The sequence below is a fragment of the Coregonus clupeaformis genome, chromosome 30 (genome assembly GCF_020615455.1).
Source record: "Coregonus clupeaformis isolate EN_2021a chromosome 30, ASM2061545v1, whole genome shotgun sequence".
NCBI lineage: Eukaryota > Metazoa > Chordata > Actinopteri > Salmoniformes > Salmonidae > Coregonus > Coregonus clupeaformis.
In genome coordinates, this window is record NC_059221.1 from 38,663,743 (window position 1) to 38,686,860 (window position 23,118).

Consider the following 23,118-nt stretch of genomic DNA (forward strand, 5'->3'; position numbering starts at 1 on the left):
GAAAACGACTCTCTACTGACCAGGATGACCGCCAACTCATTTGAATGTCACTCAACAACCATAGGATGACATCAAGTGACCTACAAAAAGAATGGCAAACGGCAGCTGGGGTGAAGTGCACGGCGAGGACAGTTCGAAACAGGCTCCTAGGGGCAGGGCTGAAGTTGTGCAAAGCTAGAAAAAAGCCCTTCATCAATGAGAAGCAAAGAAGAGCCAGGCTGAGGTTTGCAAAAGACCATTGGGATTGGACCGTAGAGGACTGGAGTAAGGTAATCTTCTCTGATGAGTCCAATTTTCAGCTTTGCCCAACACCTGGTCGTCTAATGGTTAGACGGAGACCTGGAGAGGCCTACAAGCCACAGAGTCTCGCACCCACTGTGAAATTTGGTGGAGGATCGGTGATGATCTGGGGGTGCTTCCTTTGTGAAGGACCCATGAATCAAGCCACGTACAAGGTTGTCCTGGAAGAAAACTTGCTTCCTTTTGCTCTGACATTGTTCCCCAACTCTGAGGATTGTTTTTTCCAGCAGGACAATGTGCCATGCCACACAGCCAGATCAATCAAGGTGTGGATGGAGGACCACCAGATCAAGACCCTGTCATGGCCAGCCCAATCTCCAGACCTGAACCCCATTGAAAACTTCTGGAATGTGATCACGAGGAAGATGGATGGTCACAAGCCATCAAACAAAGCAGAGCTGCTTAAAATTTTGCGCCAGGAGTGGCATGAAGTCATCCAACATCATTGTGAAAGACTGGTGGAGAGCATGCCAAGACGCATGAAAGCTGTGATTGAAAATCAGGGTTATTCCACCAAATATTGATTTCTGAACCCTTCCTTAGTTAAAACTTTAGTATTGTGTTGTTTAAAAATGAACATTAACTTATTTTCTTTGCATTATTCGAGGTCTGACAACACTGCATATTTTTTGTTATTTTGACCAGTTGTCATTTTCTGCAAATAAATTCTCTAAATGACAATATTTTTATTTGGAATTTGGGAGAAATGTTGTCAGTAGTTTATAGAATAAAACAAAAATGTTAATTTCACCCAAACACATACCTATAAATAGTAAAACCAGAGAAACTTATATTTTTTCAGTGGTCTCTTAATTATTTCCAGAGCTGTATATATACAGTATATATTTATATATCTATATATATATATATATATATATATATATATATATACACACACACACACACACACACACACACTACCGTATAAAAGTTTGGGGTCACTTATTTCTGGTCCATTAAAATAACATCAAATTGATCAGAAATACAGTGTAGACATTGTTAATGTTGTAAATGGCTATTGTAGCTGGAAACGGCTGATTTTTACTGGAATATCTACATAGGCGTACAGAGGCCCATTATCAGCAACCATCAGTCCTGTGTTCCAATGGCACGTTGTGTTTGCTAATCCAAGTTTATCATTTTAAAAGGCTAATTGATCAGGCTAATTGATCAAAACCCTTTTGCAATTATGTTAGCACAGCTGAAAACTGTTGTGCTGATTAAAGAAGCAATAAAACTGGCTTTCTTGAGACTAGTTGAGTATCTGGAGCATCAGCAATTGTGGGTTCGATTACAGGCTCAAAATGGCCAGAACAAATAACTTTCTTCTGAAACTCGTCAGTCTATTCTTGTTCTGAGAAATGAAGACTATTCCATGCGAGAAATTGGCAAGAAACTGAAGATCTCGTACAACGCTGTGTACTACTCCCTTCACAGAACAGCGCAAACTGGCTCTAACCAGAATAGAAAGAGGAGGCGGAGGCCCCGGTGCACAACTGAGCAAGAGGACAAATACATTAAAGTGTCTAGTTTTAGAAACAGACGCCTCACAGGTTCTCAATTGGCAGCTTCATTAAATAGTACCCGCAAAACACCAGTCTCAACGTCAACAGTGAAGAGGCGACACCGGGATGCTGACCTTCTAGGCAGAGTTGCAAAGAAAAAGCCATATCTCAGACTGGCCAATAAAAATAAAAGATTAAGATGGGCAGAAGAACACAGGCACTGGACAGAGGAAGATTGGAAAAAAGTGTTATGGACAGACGAATCGAAGTTTGAGGTGTTCGGATCACAAAGAAGAACATTTGTGAGATGCAGACCAAATGAAAATATGCTGGAGGAGTGCTTGATGCCATCTGTCAAGCATGGTGGAGGCAATGTGATGGTCTGGGGGTGCTTTGGTGGTGGTAAAGTGGGAGATTTGTACAGGGTAAAAGGGATCTTGAAGAAGGAAGGCTATCACTCCATTTTGCAACGCCATACCCTGTGGACGGCGCTTGATTGGAGCCAATTTCCTCCTACAACAGGACAATGACCCAAAGCACAGCTCCAAACTATGCAGTAACGATTTAGGGAAGAAGCAGTCAGCTGGTCTATAATGGAGTGGCCAGCACAGTCACCAGATCTCAACCCTATTGAGCTATTGCGGGAGCAGCTTGACCGTACGGTACGTAAGAAGTGCCCATCAAGCCAATCCAACTTGTGGGAGGTGCCTCAGGAAGCATGGGGTGAAATCTCTTCAGATTAACTCAACAAATTGACAACTAGAATGCCAAAGGTCTGCAAGGCTGTAATTGCTGCAAATGGGGATTCTTTGACGAAAGCAAAGTTTGAAGGACACAATTATTATTTCTATTAAAAATCATAATTTCTAACCATGTCAATGACTACATTTCCTATGCATTTTGCTATTTTCCTATTCAAACTCATTTAATGTATGTTTTCATGGAAAACAAGGAAATGTCTAAGTGACCCCAAACTTTTGAACGGTAGTGTACGTACATATAAATACATACACATACATACATATACACATATCCTTAAAAAATATATATTTCCCTTTATTACTTTCCAACCCCACCATATAACCCCACGAGTATAATTAATTGGCTGATCCATCCTGGTGACCTGGATGGAATTATGTGATCCTTCCTTAACCCACAGGTTGACTACTTAAAAATGGTGAAAGTCCTCAATGGCGCTTCCCATGTAAAAAAAAAAAAAAGGCGTTTGGGCACTAGAGACCTTCAGAAAGTGTTCATACCCCTTGAGTTATTCCACATTTTGTTGTGTTACAGCCTGAATTCAAAATGGATGAAAAAAATAAATAATAATCTCACCCATCTACACACAATCCCCCATAATGACAGTGAAAACAAATGTTAAAAATGTTTAGCAAATTTATTGAAAATGAAATACAGAAATATCTCATTCATATACGTCAATGCATGTTAGAATCAACTTTGGCACCGATTACAGCTGTGAGTCGAAAGTCTCGAAGAGCTTTGAACACCTGGATTGCACAATATTTGCACATTATTCTTTTTTAAATTCTTCAAACTCTGTCAAGTTGGTTGTTGATAATTGCTAGACAGCCATTTTCAAGTCTTGACATAGATTATCAAGTCGATTTAAGTCGATACTGTAACTAGGCCACTCAGGAGCATTCAATGTCGTCTTGGTAAGCAACTCCAGTGTATATTTTGGCCTTGTGTTTTAGGTAATTGTCCTGTTGAAAGGTGAATTAGTCTCCCAGTGTCTGTTGGAAAGCAGACTGAACCACGTTTTCCTCTAGGATTCTGTCTGTACTTAGCTCTATTCTGTTTCTTTTTATCCTAAAAAACGTCCTTGCTGATGACAAGCATACCCATAACATGATGCAACCACCACGCTTAGAAATATGAGGGGTGGTACTCAGTGATGTGTTGTGTTGGATTTGCCCCAAACATAACGCTTTTATATCCTGAGATTGTAGATTGTAGATTTTTAACAAGGGGGGCATTGAGTTTTCAATATTAGTCAGGTATGTCAGGAGATCGTAGGCAAATAAGTTTATATTCATGTTTATCAATACTGATACCTGTTACACTTGGGTCCCGTCTAATTCTTTCTGCAAGCAGTTCAATTGCAAACAGGAGGGGGCAGAGGGGACATCCCAGTCTTGTGCCGCTTTCTAAAGCAATTTCATCAGATAATGTATTATTTGTATATATTTTAGCTTTAGGATATTTACATAATATTTTTTACAACATGTATTATTTCAGCTGGAAAGTTAAATGCTTCCAAAGTTTTGAATAAAAAAGGCCACTCAAGGCGGTCGAAAACCTTTTCGGGCATCAACAGCCATTATAGATAAATCTACATCTTGTTGTTTTTGCGTATTGTATTATACTAAAATATGTTCTTAGATTTGTTTGTAAGTGTCTATTTTTAATGAACCTTGTTTGATTAATAAGTATCAAGTCCATTAAGACTTTTGCCATTCTGTTGCTTATGAGCTTTGTTATTATTTTATTGTTACAATTTATTACATTTATGGGTCTGTAATCTGCAGGGGACTCTCCAGATTTTGACTGGTTTTAATATAACTCAAATAACTGTTTGATATATGGAACCAGGAAGTACAGACGTGTGTGTTGCCATTTGTATAAATAGGGGCGCTACTTTTACAGATGCACAATTGAGAGCATCCTGTCGGGCTGTGTCACCGCCTGGTGTGGCAACTGCACCGGCCACAACCGCAGGGCTCTCCAGAGGGTGGTGCGGTCTGCCGAACGCATTACCGGGGGGCAAGCTACCCGCCCTCCAAGACACATACAGCACCCGATGTCACAGGAAGGCCAAAAAGATCATCAAGGACATCAACCACCCGAGCCACTGCCTGTTCACCCCGCTATCATCCAGAAGGCGAGGTCAGTACAGGTGCATCAAAGCTGGGACCGAGAGAATGAATAACAGCTTCTATCTCAAGGCCATCAGACTGTTAAATAGCCATCACTAGCACATTAGAGGCTGCTGCTGCCTATTGAAATCACTGGCCACTTTAAGAAATGGAGCACTTGTCACTTTAATAACGTTTACATATCTTGCACTACTCATCTCATATGTATGTACTGCATTCTATTCTATAATATTTTACTGTATCTTAGTCCATGCTTGTCCATATATGTATATATTCTTAAATTCCATTCCTTACTAGTTTTGTGTGTATTGTTAGATATTACTCGTTAGATATTACTCGTTAGATATTACTGCACTGTCGGCGCTAGAAGCACAAGCATTTCGCTACACCCGCTATAACATTTGCTAAACACGTGTATGTGACAAATAACATTTGATTTGATTTTGATTTGATTTGAATATCAAATACATCTATCCCTGGTGCTTTTCTCTGCGCGAATGTTTTAACAGTGTCTAATATTTCTTTGAGTGATTTCCATTTTTTCTGATTCTTTTTTTATCTGCTGATAGTTGCTTCAGGGTTATTGAGTGTAAGAAGGCTGTAGGTCCAACTATTATTTCATTCTGATTGACATAGATTTTCATAGAAGCTTTTAAAATTGTAATTAATTGCGTTGTTGTTTCTAATTAAAGCGTTTGTATCCTTGTCTTTTAAAATGATAACTGGTTGTTTGCCAGGTTTATTTGCCATTAAATAATATGCTTTATTTGAATTTAAACAGTAGTGGCTGGCTCTCTCAAAAGTAAAATATAATATTCCTGCTTAAGTTCAGACATTTTATTTTCTTCTTTACCTTGTGAAGATTTTTTTATGGGCTGAGATAGTGATTTATTTAAAATATTTTATTTAAAAGATTTTCCTTGACCCCCCGCAAAGCTTGTCACAACCTCCCATCCTTGCCCACCCAAGCATACCCTATACACCCGTTCCCGCCATCCTACACATATTCATCCTCCTTCACACTCCCAGCCATATGCACAAACACCCACATCCATTACAGCACACGCAGTGGCGACCCGTCATTCAGGGCACATTTTATTAGCTACGCTTGCCTGTTATTTTGGCATTAATACGTGTCACATATCAGTTTGTAAACAATGTAAAATAATAAATAAAAAATTAATAATAATTGAGCGTTATGATGTCTTGTCATGGTGTTGTGGGAAGAAGGTTAAAGCTATTAGAAAGGTGACTCTTGGTGCCGCAGAGTCTGAATAACAAGGATTCCAGTATGTCGAGGGAGATTACTGGTGATTCACTTAGAATGATTGATAGATGTAATATACTGACTTGGGCGCAGTGGTCTAAGGCACTGCATCGCAGTGCTAGCTGTGCCACTAGAGATCCTGGTTCGAATCCAGTCGTTGCCGGCCGCGACCAGGAGACCCATTGGGCGGCGCACAAGTCGTCCAGGGTAGGGGAGGGAATGGCCGGCAGGGATGTGCTCAGTTGGTAGAGCATGGCGTTTGCAACGCCAGGATTGTGGGTTTCGATTCCCATGGGGGGCCAGTATAAAACAAATTATAATAATGTATGTACTCACTAACTGTAAGTTGCTCTGGATAAGAGTGTCTGCTAAATGACTAAAATGTAAATGTAATACCATCAAAGAAGGGAGTGCCAACTGATGGTTAACAGATGTTGATGTTGCAATATGTAACAGGGACTATAAGAAGAGTTTTTATTTTCTTTGTCTAGTAGTTGGAATGACAAGAGGCAAAGCATGTGCCGTTTGTTAGACTAACCACGGTACCGTGTCTATTAAATATTTGTATGAACTCTCCATTTAATTGTAAGTATATTCTTGCATCCTGAATTACTTGATACCCAAGAAACTCATCATAACAGATTGCCGTCTGAACGAACAGGATGCAGTTTACAGCCGAACTAACAGGTAAGCAGACTTTCATTTTTTTGGATTATGTCAAATTCTGCTTATCTGTGGTAAAGCTGAGCTGTAAAGAATGTTTAAAATTCATTATTTTTAAAGGGGGACGATGAGTGGTGTTGAGTTGTGTAGATGTAAGGAGAAATATCAAATTAGACAATGACATGGTGCTATGATTCTACACAGGGTTTGTTCAGGGCAATGAGTAGAACACAACAGAGGAGAAGGAGAGTGGGTTTAACAAGATTGGGTGTAGGGTCTTTTAATGGGTATGACATTATAAAATAGGTCAGATGTTCGAGTCCTAAAATATGACGAGATTATAAGGTGTATGACATTATAACATATGATAAGATAGGTTCGAGTCCTAAGTAAGAGAGATACATTTTTCAGAGGTTATTTGATTGTGTACGACATTATAAGTATATTCTTGCATCCTGAATTACTTGATACCCGAGAAACTCATCATAACATTGAATTAATAAAAGGCGCATACAAACATGTTCTCTTTTTTGCTTTCTTGAGTAAGGCAGCTCCAAAATGCAGGTGTTTCAGCCTAGCTCAGTGCTTTCTGTGGTGGTGGGGCAGCCAGCTGAAAATACGGAGCTTAGGGGTTGGTAATATTCTCTAGTTGCGCCGTGATTGGCTCAGTGTTCTGTCACTCATGGCGACACTAAGTCACTGGCTAAATCTACAGGTAGAGCTCGAAACTTCAAGCCCCTTGGGTGCTGCCATATAGTTACATTAGAAGTGCCCATCCAAGAAGGCTCAAGGTCATTGGCCACAGATAAAATGACGTCAAATCATGTTTTATCCACAGTAGCTTTGATTGGACTGATCATGTCAACATCATACTTTCAAAATCTTAACTAGCAGTCATCATCATGAATCAAGTCGATAATCTACTGGCAAATCCTTTTTAACCCTTGTCATATGAATATAAATAATTTAGAGAAATTATAGATAAAACGTGTCGGTGCTCATCGGCCATTGGACATAAACATTACACAACAAGTTGGAAATCGCAAATTCAACAATGAGTGGTTTGGAAGGAATCAGTGGCTAACTGCAAGCATTGCAAAGCAATCACTAGCCTGCTATTCAGTGGAGTGGCTGTGTGGTCCCAAGTCTGGCCTCTTTCTAGAGCTCCGACCTGAAGATCACTGATGTCATCATGATTCGACCTTGTTTTTTTTGTTTTTTTTCAGAGTTCCCAGTTGTCTTGAAAGCACCATAAATCCAGAGAATGCCAGACTTTGATGATAAAGTTTGATGACAAAATCTGCCCACGAAGGACCGCTGCGCCACCTTCCTGTTCAAGTGAGCACAGCACAACAAGGTGAGTCCAAAACTGTCTTGTATGCCGCTGCATAAATGATGTAATATGCCAGGGAGATATGTATACTGTAGCTAAGAAAGTAATACTATATGTATGTTGTGTAGTAAGCTGTTGGTCCATGTGCCTCACCCTAATCATTTGGTCTTTTTTCCCCTCTTAATTTCGCCAACTGTTCTGACTTGGTGGTGCACATGTAGCTTATAACCTGTTTTAGAGAAATGTAGTCATTTAATATCGTAAGAGCTTTCATTGTCTGCTTACATGCCCCCATTATTTATCCTACAGTTCTGACTTGGTTTACAGGGAGAACACTGTAAGAATGGCCCATGTTCTGAATTCTGTCGTTGTACATTTCAAAAGTGCTGAACAAATAGTTATATTGACTACGTCCGTCCTAGCTTGCTCATCAATGTCTTAATCGAAATTACGGATTGCCTCTTATCCGCTTGTTGTCCCCTTATGCCATAGTTTGTACATCTCAATTGTCAGTAGAAACCACATTTGTTTAAGCAAGTCAGCCATATCAGCTATACTTTTTTCTTTACATAGTTGAATGTGCTGACAACAAAATCACACAAAATGTATCAATGGAAATCAAATTTATCAACCCATGGAGGTCTGGATTTGGAGTCACCCTCAAAATTAAAGTGGAAAACCACACTACAGGCTGATCCAACTTTGATGTAATGTCCTTAAAACAAGTCAAAATGAGGCTCAGTAGTGTTTGTGGCCTCCACGTGCCTGTATGACCTCCCTACAACGCCTGGGCATGCTCCTGATGAGGTGGCGGATGGTCTCCTGAGGGATCACCTCCCAGACCAGGACTAAAGCATCCGCCAACTCCTGGACAGTCTGTGGTGCAACGTGGCGTTGGTGGATGGAGCGAGACATGATGTCCCAGATGTGCTCAATTGGATTCAGGTCTGGGGAACGGGCGAGCCAGTCCATAGCATCAATGCCTTCCTCTTGCAGGAACTGCTGACACACTCCAGCCACATGAGGTCTATCATTGTCTTGCATTAGGAGGAACCCAGGGCCAACCGCACCAGCATATGGTCTCACAAGGGGTCTGAGGATCTCATCTCGGTACCTAATGGCAGTCAGGCTACCTCTGGCGAGCACATGGAGGGCTGTGCGGCCCCCCAAATAAATGCCACCCCACACCATGACTGACCCACCGCCAAACCGGTCATGCTGGGGGATGTTGCAGGCAGCAGAACGTTCTCCATGGCGTCTCCAGACACTGTCACGTCTGTCACATGTGCTCAGTGTGAACCTGCTTTCATCTGTGAAGAGCACAGGGCGCCAGTGGCGAATTTGCCAATCTTGGTGTTCTCTGGCAAATGCCAAACGTCCTGCACGGTGTTGGGCTGTAAGCACAACCCCCACCTGTGGACGTCGGGCCCTCATACCACCTTCATGGAGTCTGTTGCTGACCATTTGAGCAGACACATGCACATTTGTGGCCTGCTGGAGGTCATTTTGCAGGGCTCTGGCAGTGCTCCTCCTAATCCTCCTTGCACAAAGGCGGGGGTAGCAGTCCTGCTGCTGGGTTGTTGCCCTCCTACGGTCTCCTCTACGTCTCCTGATGTACTGGCCTGTCTCCTGGTAGCGCCTCCATGCTCTGGACACTACGCTGACAGACACAGCAAACCTTCTTGCCACAGCTCGCATTGATGTGCCATCCTGGATGAGCTGCACTACCTGAGCCACTTGTGTGGGTTGTAGACTCCATCTCATGCTACCACTAGAGTGAAAGCACCGCCAGCATTCAAAAGCGACCAAAATATCAGCCAGGAAGCATAGGAACTGAGAAGTGGTCTGTGGTCACCACCTGCAAAACCAGTCCTTTATTGGGGGTGTCTTGCTAATTGCCTATAATTTCCACATGTTGTCTATTCCATTTGCACAACAGCATGTGACATTTATTGTCAATCAGTGTTGCTTCCTAAGTGGACAGTTTGATTTCACAGAAGTGTGATTGACTTGGAGTTACATTGTGTTGTTTAAGTGTTCCCTTTATTTTTTTGAGCAGTGTATAAAATGTATATAGTATGTGTAAGCTGGAAGTAGAGGCCTAAGCGTTGTTGTTCACTAGTTTACTCCAATTAGGGAAGGGGTGGTGGGGTTGGAAAGTAATAAAGGGAAATATATATTTTTTTAAAGGATATGTATATACAGTGGGGAAAAAAAATATTTAGTCAGCCACCAATTGTGCAAGTTCTCCCACTTAAAAAGATGAGAGAGGCCTGTAATTCTCATCATAGGTACACGTCAACTATGACAGACAAATTGAGAAAAAAAATCCAGAAAATCACATTGTAGGTTTTTTATGAATTTATTTGCAAATTATGGTGGAAAATAAGTATTTGGTCACCTACAAACAAGCAAGATTTCTGGCTCTCACAGACCTGTAACAACTTCTTTAAGAGGCTCCTCTGTCCTCCACTCGTTACCTGTATTAATGGCACCTGTTTGAACTTGTTATCAGTATAAAAGACACCTGTCCACAACCTCAAACAGTCACACTCCAAACTCCACTATGGCCAAGACCAAAGAGCTGTCAAAGGACACTAGAAACAAAATTGTAGACCTGCACCAGGCTGGGAAGACTGAATCTGCAATAGGTAAGCAGCTTGGTTTGAAGAAATCAACTGTGGGAGCAATTATTAGGAAATGGAAGACATACAAGACCACTGATAATCTCCCTCGATCTGGGGCTCCACGCAAGATCTCACCCCGTGGGGTCAAAATGATCACAAGAACGGTGAGCAAAAATCCCAGAACCACACGGGGGGACCTAGTGAATGACCTGCAGAGAGCTGGGACCAAAGTAACAAAGCCTACCATCAGTAACACACTACGCCGCCAGGGACTCAAATCCTGCAGTGCCAGACGTGTCCTCCTGCTTAAGCCGGTACATGTCCAGGCCCGTCTGAAGTTTGCTAGAGTGCATTTGGATGATCCAGAAGAGGATTGGGACTATGTCATATGGTCAGATGAAACCAAAATAGAACTTTTTGGTAAAAACTCAACTCGTCGTGTTTGGAGGACAAAGAATGCTGAGTTGCATCCAAAGAACACCATACTTACTGTGAAGCATGGGGGTGGAAACATCATGCTTTGGGGCTGTTTTTCTGCAAAGGGACCAGGACGACTGATCCGTGTAAAGGAAAGAATGAATGGGGCCATGTATCGTGAGATTTTGAGTGAAAACCTCCTTCCATCAGCAAGGGCATTGAAGATGAAACGTGGCTGGGTCTTTCAGCATGACAATGATCCCAAACACACCGCCCGGGCAACGAAGGAGTGGCTTCGTAAGAAGCATTTCAAGGTCCTGGAGTGGCCTAGCCAGTCTCCAGATCTCAACCCCATAGAAAATCTTTGGAGGGAGTTGAAAGTCCGTGTTGCCCAGCGACAGCCCCAAAACATCACTGCTCTAGAGGAGATCTGCATGGAGGAATGGGCCAAAATACCAGCAACAGTGTGTGAAAACCTTGTGAAGACATACAGAAAACGTTTGACCTGTGTCATTGCCAACAAAGGGTATATAACAAAGTATTGAGAAACTTTTGTTATTGACCTGTCACGATCGTTAACGGATAAGATGGACCAAGGCGCAGCGTGATAAGGGTACATATTTATTAAAGTACTTAACACGAACAAAACAACAAACAAACGATACGTGAAGTCCAAGGTAGACTAATAACATACCTTTACGGAACAAGATCCCACACAGACTGGTGCCAAACGGCTGCCTAAGTATGGTCCCCAATCAGAGACAACGAACTACAGCTGCCTCTGATTGGGAACCACCCTGGCCAACATAGATCTACACGATCTAGAAACTCAAACATAGAAAACTAAATATAGAAAACTACACACCGTGGCTCAACATTTAAGAGTCCCCAGAGCCAGGGCGTGACATGACCAAATACTTATTTTCCACCATAATTTGCAAATAAATTCATTAAAAATCCTACAATGTGATTTTCTGGAAAGAAAATTCTCATTTTGTCTGTCATAGTTGACGTGTACCTATGATGAAAATTACAGGCCTCTCTCATCTTTTTAAGTGGGAGAACTTGCACAATTGGTGGCTGACTAAATACTTTTTTTCCCCACTGTATATATATATATATATACACACATACACATACATACACACACATATATATACATACATATATAAATACAGTGAGGGAAAAAAGTATTTGATCCCCTGCTGATTTTGTACGTTTGCCCACTGACAAAGAAATGATCAGTCTATAATTTTAATGGTAGGTTTATTTGAACAGTGAGAGACAGAATAACAACAAAAAAATCCAGAAAAACGCTTGTCAAAAATGTTATAAATTAATTTGCATTGTAATGAGGGAAATAAGTATTTGACCCCCTCTCAATCAGAAAGATTTCTGGCTCCCAGGTGTCTTTTATACAGGTAACGAGCTGAGATTAGGAGCACACTCTTAAAGGGAGTGCTCCTAATCTCAGCTTGTTACCTGTATAAAAGACACCTGTCCACAGAAGCAATCAATCAATCAGATTCCAAACTCTCCACCATGGCTAAGACCAAAGAACTCTCCAAGGATGTCAGGGACAAGATTGTAGACCTACACAAGGCCTGGGGCTCCATGCATGATCTCACCTCGTGGAGTTGCAATGATCATGAGAATGGTGAGGAATCAGCCCAGAACTACACGGGAGGATCTTGTCAATGATCTCAAGGCAGCTGGGACCATAGTCACCAAGAAAACAATTGGTAACACACTACGCCGTGAAGGACTGAAATCCTGAAGCATCCACAAGGTCCCCCTGCTCAAGAAAGCACATATACAGCGCCATCTGAAGTTTGCCAATGAACATCTGAATGATTCAGAGGAGAACTGGGTGAAAGTGTTGTGGTCAGATGAGACCAAAATCGAGCTCTTTGCCATCAACTCAACTCGCCGTGTTTGGAGGAGGAGGAATGCTGCCTATGACTCCAAGAACACCATCCCTACCGTCAAACATGGAGGTGGAAACATTATGCTTTGGGGGTGTTTTTCTGCTAAGGGGAGAGGACAACTTCACCGCATCAAAGGGACGATGGACGGGGCCATGTACCGTCAAATCTTGGGTGAGAACCTCCTTCTCTCAGCCAGGGCATTGAAAATGGGTAGTGGATGGGTATTCCAGCATGACAATGACCCAAAACACACGGCCAAGGCAACAAAGGAGTGGCTCAAGAAGAAGCACATTAAGGTCCTGGAGTGGCCTAGCCAGTCTCCAGACCTTAATCCCATAGAAAATCTGTGGAGGGAGCTGAAGGTTCGAGTTGCCTAACGTCAGCCTCGAAACCTTAATGACTTGGAGAAGATCTGCAAAGAGGAGTGGAACAAAATCCCTCCTGAGATGTGTGCAAACCTGGTGGCCAACTACAAGAAACGTCTGACCTCTGTGATTGCCAACAAGGGTTTTGCCACCAAGTACTAAGTCATGTTTTGCAGAGGGGTCAAATACTTATTTCCCTCATTAAAATGCAAATCAATTTATAACTTTTTTGACATGCGTTTTTCTGGATTTATTTGTTGTTATTCTGTCTCTCACTGTTCAAATAAACCTACCATTAAAATTATAGACTGATCATGTCTTTGTCAGTGGGCAAACTTACAAAATCAGCAGGGAATCAAATACTTTTTTCCCTCCATATCCTTTTTAAAATTATATTTCCTTTCATTATTTTTCAACCCCACCACCCCTTCCCCAATTGGAGTAAACTAGTGAACAACAACGCTTAGGCCTCTACTTCCAGCCCATACAAACTGTATACATTTTGTGGGGATCTATTTTCTTATAACTAGATGTGATGCCTAGCTTAATGATTAAACATAATAGGTTTGTGCTGTACTGATATAAATTGTTTAACATAACAAGCTGTGATTCATGTAAGGAATGTTAGGGAGTAGGGTGAGACAGACTTGTGATTCTCAAAGACACATACCTCTTTGTTAAACCGCACTCAAGGACGTGTACTGCAAAAAGGTGCTGACTCTACAAGTTGTGATGATAACAACTTATGCCTGGCAACAGTGAAGCGCCAAGGGTCTGGGACCAGCCTGTGCGCCAACGATAGGCTGAGTAAGTCTAAACCACGCTCAGTCTCTACTCTGATAGGCCAGCAGGGAGCGGGAACTATCTCTGTCAGAGTATTTAGGGAAGAACTTATAACAATGGATCAGTTCTCTGTCTGCCCTGCGTGGTGTTTCAGTGGACCCGTATATACGAACATCATATTTACCATTGAAGGTTTTGCATTAATTAAAATACTAGTGTCACGATCGTCGTTAAGAGAGGAGGACCAAGGCGCAGCGTGATGAACGAACATGTTTATTTATCATTAGCGATAAACACGGACAGTAAACAAAAACAACAAACGACTCGTAACGTCCTAGGTAACATAGACCAACACGGAACAAGAACCCACAAACACAAAGGGAAAAACAGACAGTTTAAATATGGCTCCCAATCAGAGACAACCAGCCACAGCTGACACTCGTTGCCTCTGATTGGGAGTCACTCAGGCCAACATAGAAATAAACAAACTAGAACTCCCAACATAGAAATACACCACATAGAAAGAACACACCCTGGCTCAACATATAGAGTCCCAGAGCCAGGGTGTTACAACTAGTCTATTTTAGAAGTCGTGTTGACCTCTTTTGTTCCTATACCAGATTTGAATTGACGCAACTTAACAATTTATGGACACAGTCAAATTCTACAATCATTATATTTTGTTTGTTTTTACTTCTGAACTTCCTCCGATCATTTTCATGATGTCCATCTGGTTTGCTTCTATATGCCATATTTTTCTAACTGTGCTCTTTCACAAAAGCTCTCAACCTATCTCTTCGCAGCAGAATCTGCAGAGCTGGGAAGATTGTATCCCCCATATAAATAACATTCAATTGGTAGCAAGAATTTTATATAATAATTTAAATTGAACAATTCTAAGTTTTGAATCCAGCGTCGTTTTGCGTATCAATTCATAAACACTGTGCCATGGAATCGGTATGTCAAAAATCTCTTCCCAACTATTTTGCAATCTATATGTGATAGATTAATTATTAATGACTAATTATTACACCCTGAAACTGTGTGAAATGTGTTAGAATGTGTGAGTGTAGGACCAGTAAAGACTATGACACTAAACTACTATTTAGCAATGTGAGTAAGAGTTAGGCCAGACAACAAAGGACAAGGAGAGCTGGCTACAGACAACTGAGAAACCAAGATAAAGAGGCCCCTCCCAGTTTAGGGAGGAGAGAAACTGTTAGGCTTTTTAAAGAGTATGAAATATGGTGCAGGATATTGGGAGGACGGCGATAAGTAAGGAATGCATGTGTGTGTGTATGTATGTATGTGTGTATGCATGTGTGTGTGTGTGTGTGTGTGTGTGTGTGTGTGTGTGTGTGTGTATGTGTGTGTGTATGTATGTGTGTGTATGTGTGTGTGTGTGTGTGTGTGTGAACTGATGGTCAGGAGAGCAGTTTTAAAGTGGAAAACTACAGAGGGGAGGGATTTTTTGTATGACGTATGAGTATAAAAGATGGACTCTGAAATTGTGATGGCAGAATTCTCAATGAATAAATCTCTGACTATGCAGACCGGGACTCTGTCTGTTACTTAAATCCCAAAAGACTTACAACCTTTTGGGAGACGCACAGAGACACTGAAATAGTTTGTTAAATAATTCACGTAACAATATGGGACGGCTGTCAATCCTTTGGTCTTAAATTAAACTGGTATACTTTTTTATTTATCACAATTTTCTTTCACCAATTATATTCTTTAATGCAAGACCGACAGACAAGTTCCTTCCTTTTTCTCCCTTCCACTTTCCTTTTCCATTTTTGCGGTAATGCTGCAATTATTTGGTTGTATTTTTGGGTTGAGCAGACATTTCCATATGTTTTTGCTAGCTGCATGTGCGACATAACTCCACCAGTCCTACCGATGATATCATTTATGAAGATTCTACCTTTTTTAAACATTTTGTCCAAAAAAATAAAAAATAATCGATTAGTATATTTGAGTTTAACCATAATATTTGTTGCATTATTTGTTCTGTCGTTTCTGGAGGATTAAATTGAAATTGCAACCAACTTTCTATGGCTTGTTTTAGAAATAGTGATATTTGGGGGATTATTTCCTTTTCAAATAACTTAAAGTGAGAGGTTGTAATCTGAATAAAGGGGAAAAGGCCATTCTTGAACATTGGGTGAGACAATCTTACTAATTTGCTAGAGAACCAGTTCGGATTTAAGTATAAATGTTTGTATGACTGAAGCTTTTAGTGATAGGTCTAATGCCTTAATATTTAATCATTTCTGTCCTCCGAATTCATATTCATTATATAAATAGGCCCTTTAATTTTGTCCTTGCATTTTTTTCTCAGCCTCGCATACAGGTCCTGGACTAATCGAATGGACTGGCCGTGGATTTTGATCTCCTTTCCCCTATATAACTTTAGAATGTTGACTTTGGTCTGATAGTTCCACAGTTTGAGGATTACCATGCGAGGGTATTTAGCATTCTTCTGTTTCGCATCGTTCCAGATCCTCTGGTGATATACCCACGTCAAGCTCCTCTATCAGTTTGACCACGTAGCTGGAACGGTCTCCTTCTTCCTCCTCTTCCTGTAAGGACAGTACTCATGTTGTTTCGTCTCATTCTGTTTTCTTGCTGGTCCAATTAATCTTCTAAAGTTTTCAACTTTGTTTCCAGAAGGTTGCTTTTGTTGTTTTGTTCGTTCATGCGCACACCTTGTATGTGCATGTCTGGGACGAGATACTGCTTTTATTTATTTTTTTAGTTAATCTACTTCAACAAAATATTGTAGCAGTTTGCTTGTTTTGGTGAGCAGTGAGAGCATTTTAGCTATGTTTTCCTGGATAGCCTTTAGCTCTTCATTACTCTGGTTTGCCTCCAAGTTGCTCCTTGTCTTTTCCATGGCTTGTTGGATTCGTGTCGCCGTGCTGCTTTACCAACGGATTGATTCGCTGGGATATGTTGATAAGTTGGGATATATTGATCTATACATTTTAAACTTTGTTGTCTGGCTTCTACATATAACCACAGTTTTGTAGGTACAAAATGTCTGCTTTTTAATTTTTTACCCATCTACCAATAGGTGCCCTTCTTTGCGAGGCATTGGGAAACCTGCCTGGTCTTTGTGGTTGAATCCATGTGTGAAATTCACTGCTCGACTGAGGGACCTTACAGATAATTGTATGTGTGGGATACAGAGATGAGGTAGTCATCAAAAATATAATGTTAAACACTATTAATGCACACAGAGTGAGTCCATGCAACTTATTATGTGACTTGTTAAGCACATTTTTACTCCTGAATTTATTTAGGCTTGCCATAGCAAAGGGGTTGAAAACGTATTGACTCAAGACATTTCAGATGTAAATGTTTTATTCGTTTGTAAAAACAAATCTAAAAACATAACATTATGAGGTATTGCGTGTAGGCCAGTGACAAAATCCCAATTTAAAGACGCACTATGTAGAAATTGCTACGCCATTTCCTGGTTGCTAAAATTTGAATAGTTTGCCTAATTGCAGTTCATGTGACAAAACAAGCAGTCATTGTGTAGAGAATCATTGTACCATCTAAACCGCTGTGAAATATATTTTCCATAACCAAAAATATAGTATATTCAGCTGTTTGAAGCTGGTGTACAAAACCGAAAAATAAAAAATATGCAAAAATAAAAATTCTGAATGGGAAGCATAGAAATAACAGATTTCTTCTTAAACTTGCTTTCAATGAAATTAATGGATCTATAACTCACATTTCTATGTGAATTTGGTCGGGTCGCCCAAAAGGTTACATGTTGTGGCTTTAATCCATTTTGAATTCAGGCTGTTAGGCAACAAAATGTGGAAAACGTCAAAGGGTTTGAATACTTTCTGAATGTACTGTACATCTCTAAGGTTACAACTTCCCGTGTTGACCCTAGACAGCTTCTTTCCCATGTTAATACCCATTTGATTGTGTTAATTCGCTGAGATAAAGCCTAGCCATTAGCTCGGGAAGCTAACGCAAGTCTTCAGGTATCACACGTATGCCTTACCGCGTTGACCCCAGACAGCTGTTGTCCAATGTTCATGTCTATGATGGAGACGAGCTGCCAGCACAGGGAGCGGAGGGACGGGAGGTTGAGGACAGACAGACGGCCCTCGGCTCGTTCTGATTGGTGCTCCAGCCTCATCACACTCCAGCTCCCCGTCCACATCCTCCCAGCTTTGCAGACACGGCAGCGCTGGAGGAGAGGAACACAACGTTCTTGTCTCTCTCTCTCTTTTCTTCTCTTCTGTCACACCCTGATCTGTTTCACCTGTCTTTGTGATTGTCTCCACCCCCCCCTCCAGGTGTCACCCATCTTCCCCATTATCCTCAGTGTATTCATACCTCTGTGTTCTCTGTTTGTCTGTTGCCAGTTTGTTTTGTTTCGTCAAGCCTACCAGCAGGTTTCCCCTTGTTCCTGACTTTTTCAAGTTCCTGTTTTCCCGGTTTTGACCTCTCTGCCTGCCCTGAGCCTGCCTGCCAATCTGTACCTTGTCACACCACAATGGATTATTGACCTCTGACCCTGACCCTGAGACTGCCTGCTGTTCTGTACCTTTTGGACTCTGATCTGGATTACTGACCTCTGCCTGCCCGTGACCTGTCGTTTGACTGTTTTTGTAATAAACTTTTGTTACTTCATCTTCTCCTGAAATGTGATATATTTTCCCTCTTCTCTCTCTCTCTCTCTCAAAATGACACAGGTCCAAAAACTGAAATGTCAGGTTGGTTACCTCTCCAGGCGATCGTCTCCTCTCTGGATCAGCATGGAGCTCTCTGGGAAGAAGGGCAGCAGCAACAGCTCTCTCAGGGCAGCGATAACCGTTAGACCCAGCATGAAAGGCCAGCCTGGAGAGTGGACAGGACAAACACACATTATTGAGAGAAAAACAAACTCTGCGGCTACAGGTCAACCTTTCTAACCTCTAGGCCGGTGGTTCCCAAACTTTAGGTTGGGGGGTGTTTGGTAGGCCTGTGTGACAAAAAAAGTGACTTTTCAATTAGTCGGGGTCCCCAGAATTCTCTGTCAATTTGGGGTTGAGTACCAGAATAATCTGTGAACCTCTGCTTAAGGCTGCCCTACCTGTGTTGTTTCCCAGAATGCTCCTGATGCCTAACACCTGTGCTCTGAGGATCCCGATGGTGATGAAGAGCTGAGGCACGATGCCGATCGCTTCCCTCAGGTTCATAGGAGAGAGTTCACCCAAGTACATGGGAACCAAGTTGGACGACAAGCCTTGAGCGGTGATTGATGAATACGGTATTTTAAGAACATTACTAGGGCTGCCACCTTGGACTGTAAGCTAGGTTCAGGACAGTTACTGCCACCTTGGACTGTAAGATAGGTTCAGGACTGTTGCTGCCACCTTGGACTGTAAGCTAGGTTCAGGACTGTTGCTGCCACCATGGACTGTAAGCTATGTTCAGGACTGTTTCTGCCATCATGGACTATAAGCTGCCATCATGGACTGTAAGCTATGTTCAGGACTGTTGCTACCACCATGGACTGTAAGCTAGGTTCAGGACTGTTGCTGCCACCATGGACTGTAAGCTAGGTTCAGGACTGTTGCTGCCATCATGGACTGTAAGCTATATTCAGGACTGTTGCTGCCATGAAGGACTGTAAGCTAGGTTCAGGACTGTTGCTGCCATTATGGACTGTAAGCTAGGTTCAGGACTGTTGCTGCCACCTTGGACTGTAAGCTAGGTTCAGGAATGTTGCTGCCACCATGGACCGTAAGCTAGGTTCAGGACTGTTGCTACCACCATGGACTGTAAGCTAGGTTCAGGTCTGTTGCTGCCACCATGACTGTAAGCTAGGTTCAGGACTGTTGCTGCCACCATGAATGTGAGCTAGGTTGAGGATTGTTGCTGCCATTATAGACTGTAAGCTAAGTTCAAGACTGTTACTGCCACCATGGACTGTAAGCTAGGTTCAGAATTGTTGCTACCACAATGTACTGGAAGCTAAGTTCAGGACAGTTGCTGCCACCATGGACAGTAAGCTAGGTTCAGGACTGTTGCTGCCACCATGACTGTAAGCTAGGTTCAGGACTGTTGCTGCCACCATGGACTGTAATCTAGGTTCAGGACAGTTGCTGCAACCATGAACAGTAAGCTAGGTTCAGGATTGTTGCTACCACAATAGACTGTAAGCTGGGTTCAGGACAGTAGCTGCCACCATGGACTGTAAGCTAGGTTCAGGACTGTTTCGCCCACCATGACTGTAAGCTAAGTTCAGGACTGATGCTGCCATTATGGTCTGTAAGCTAGATTCAGGACTGTTGCTGCCACCTTGGACTGTAAGCTAGTTTCAGGACTATTGCTGCCACCATGGACCGTAAGCTAGGTTCAAGACTGTTGCTGCCACCATGGACTGTAAACTAGGTTGAGGATTGTTGCTGCCACCATGGACTGTAAGCTAGGTTCAGGACTGTTGCTACCACCATGGACTGTAAGCTAGGTTCAGGACTGTTGCTGCCACCATGACTGTTATCTAGGTTCAGGACTGTTGCTGCCAACTGTAAGCTAGGTTCAGGACTGTTGCTGCCATCATGGACTGTAGGTTAGGTTCAGGAATGTTAATGCCACCTTGGACTGTAAGCTAGGTTCAGGACTGTTGCTGCCACCATGACTGTTATCTAGGTTCAGGACTGTTGCTGCCAACTGTAAGCTAGGTTCAGGACTGTTGCTGCCATCATGGACTGTAGGTTAGGTTCAGGAATGTTAATGCCACCTTGGACTGTAAGCTAGGTTCAGGAATGTTGCTGCCACCATGGACTGTAAGCTAGGTTCAGGACTGTTGCTGCCACCATGGACCGTAAGCTAGGTTCAGGACTGTTGCTGTCATAATGGACTATAAGCTAGGATCAGGACTGATGCTGCCATTATGGACTGTAAGCTAGATTCAGGACTGTTGCTGCCACCTTGGACTGTAAGCTAGGTTCAGGACTGTTGCTGTCATAATGGACTATAAGCTAGGTTCAGGACTGATGCTGCCATTATGGACTGTAAGCTAGGTTCAGGACTGTTGCTGCCACCATGGACCGTAAGCTAGGTTCAGGACTGTTGCTGTCATAATGGACTATAAGCTAGGTTCAGGACTGATGCTGCCATTATGGACTGTAAGCTAGGTTCAGGACTATTGCTGCCACCATGGACTGTAAGCTAGGTTCAAGACTGTTGATGCCACCATGGACTGTAAACTAGGTTGAGGATTGTTGCTGCCACCATGACTGTAAGCTAGGTTCAAGACTGTTGCTACCACCATGGACTGTAAGCTAGGTTCAGGACAGTTGCTGCCACCATGACTGTTATCTAGGTTCAGGACTGTTGCTGCCAACATGGACTGTAAGCTAGGTTTAAGGACTGTTGCTGCCACCATGGACTGTAAGCTAGGTTCAGGACTGTTGCTGCCACCATAACTTTAAGCTAGGTTCAGGACTGTTGCTGCCACCATGGACTGTAAGCTAAGTTCAGGATTGTTGGTTCCACCATGACTGTAAGCTATGTTCAGGATTGTTGCTGCCACCATGGACTGTAGGCTAGGTTCAGGACTGTTGCTGCCACCTTGGATTGTATGCTAGTTTCAGGACTGTTGCTGCCACCATGACTGTAAGCTAGGTTCAGGACTGTTGCTGCCACCATGACTGTAAGCTAGGTTTAGCTCTGTTGCTGCCATCATGGACTGTAAACCAGGTTCAGGATTGTTGCTGCCACCATGACTCTAAGCTAGGTTCAGGACTGTTGCTACCAACATGGACTGTAAGCTAGGTTCAGGCCTGTTGCTGCCACCATGGACTAAAAGCTAGATTCAGGACAGTTGCTGCCATCATGTACTGTAAGCTAGGTTCAGGACTGTTGCTGCCACCATGACTGTAAGCTAGGTTCAGGACTGTTGCTGCCACCATGGACCGTAAGCTAGGTTCAGGACTGTTGCTGCCACCATGACTGTAAGCTAGGTTCAGGACTGTTGCTGCCACTATGGACTGTAAGCTAGATTCAGGACTGTTGCTGCCACCATGACTGTAAGCTAGGTTTAGCTCTGTTGCTGCCATCATGGACTGTAAGCTAGGTTCAGGACTGTTGCTGCCACCATGACTCTAAGCTAGGTTCAGGACTGTTGCTACCAACATGGACTGTAAGCTAGGTTCAGGCCTGTTGCTGCCACCATGGACTAAAAGCTAGGTTCAGGACAGTTGCTGCCATCATGTACTGTAAGCTAGGTTCAGGACTGTTGCTGCCACCATGACTGTAAGCTAGGTTCAGGACTGTTGCTGCCACCATGGACTGTAAGTTAGGTTCAGGACTGTTGCTGCCACCATGACTGTAAGCTAGGTTCAGGACTGTTGCTGCCACCATGACTGTAAGGTAGGTTCAGGACAGTTGCTGCCAACATGGACTGTAAGCTAGGTTTAAGGACTGTTGCTGCCACCATGGACTGTAAGCTAGGTTCAGGACTGTTGCTGCCACCATAACTTTAAACTAGGTTCAGGAATGTTGCGCCCACCATGACTCTAAGCTAGGTTCAGGACTGTTGCTGCCACCATGGACTGTAAGCTAAGTTCAGGACTGTTGGTTCCACCATGACTGTAAGCTATGTTCAGGATTGTTGCTGCCAATATGGACTGTAGGCTAGGTTCAGGACTGTTGCTGCCACCTTTGACTGTAAGCTAGTTTCAGGACTGTTGCTGCCACCTTGGACTGTAAGCTAGGTTCAGGACTGTTGCGCCCATCATGATTGTAAGCTAGGTTCAGGACTGTTGCTGCCATCATGGACTGTAAGCTAGGTTAAGGACAGTTGCTGCCACCATGGACTGTAAGCTATGTTCAGGACTGTTGCTGCCACCTTTGACTGTAAGCTAGGTTCAGGACTGTTGCTGCCACCTTGGACTGTAAGCTAGGTTCAGGACAGTAACTGCCACCATGGACTGTAAGCTAGGTTCAGGACTGTTGATGCCATCATGGACTGTTAGCTAGGTTCAGGACTGTTGCTGCCACCATGGACTG

General features: G+C 42.7%; 1 pseudogene; it reads right to left on the reverse strand.

Moving 5' to 3' along the window:
* Positions 1-19,340, reverse strand: part of LOC121546587 — a 37,269-nt pseudogene extending 17,929 nt beyond the window's left edge.
* Positions 19,341-23,118: the final 3,778 nt, after the last annotated feature.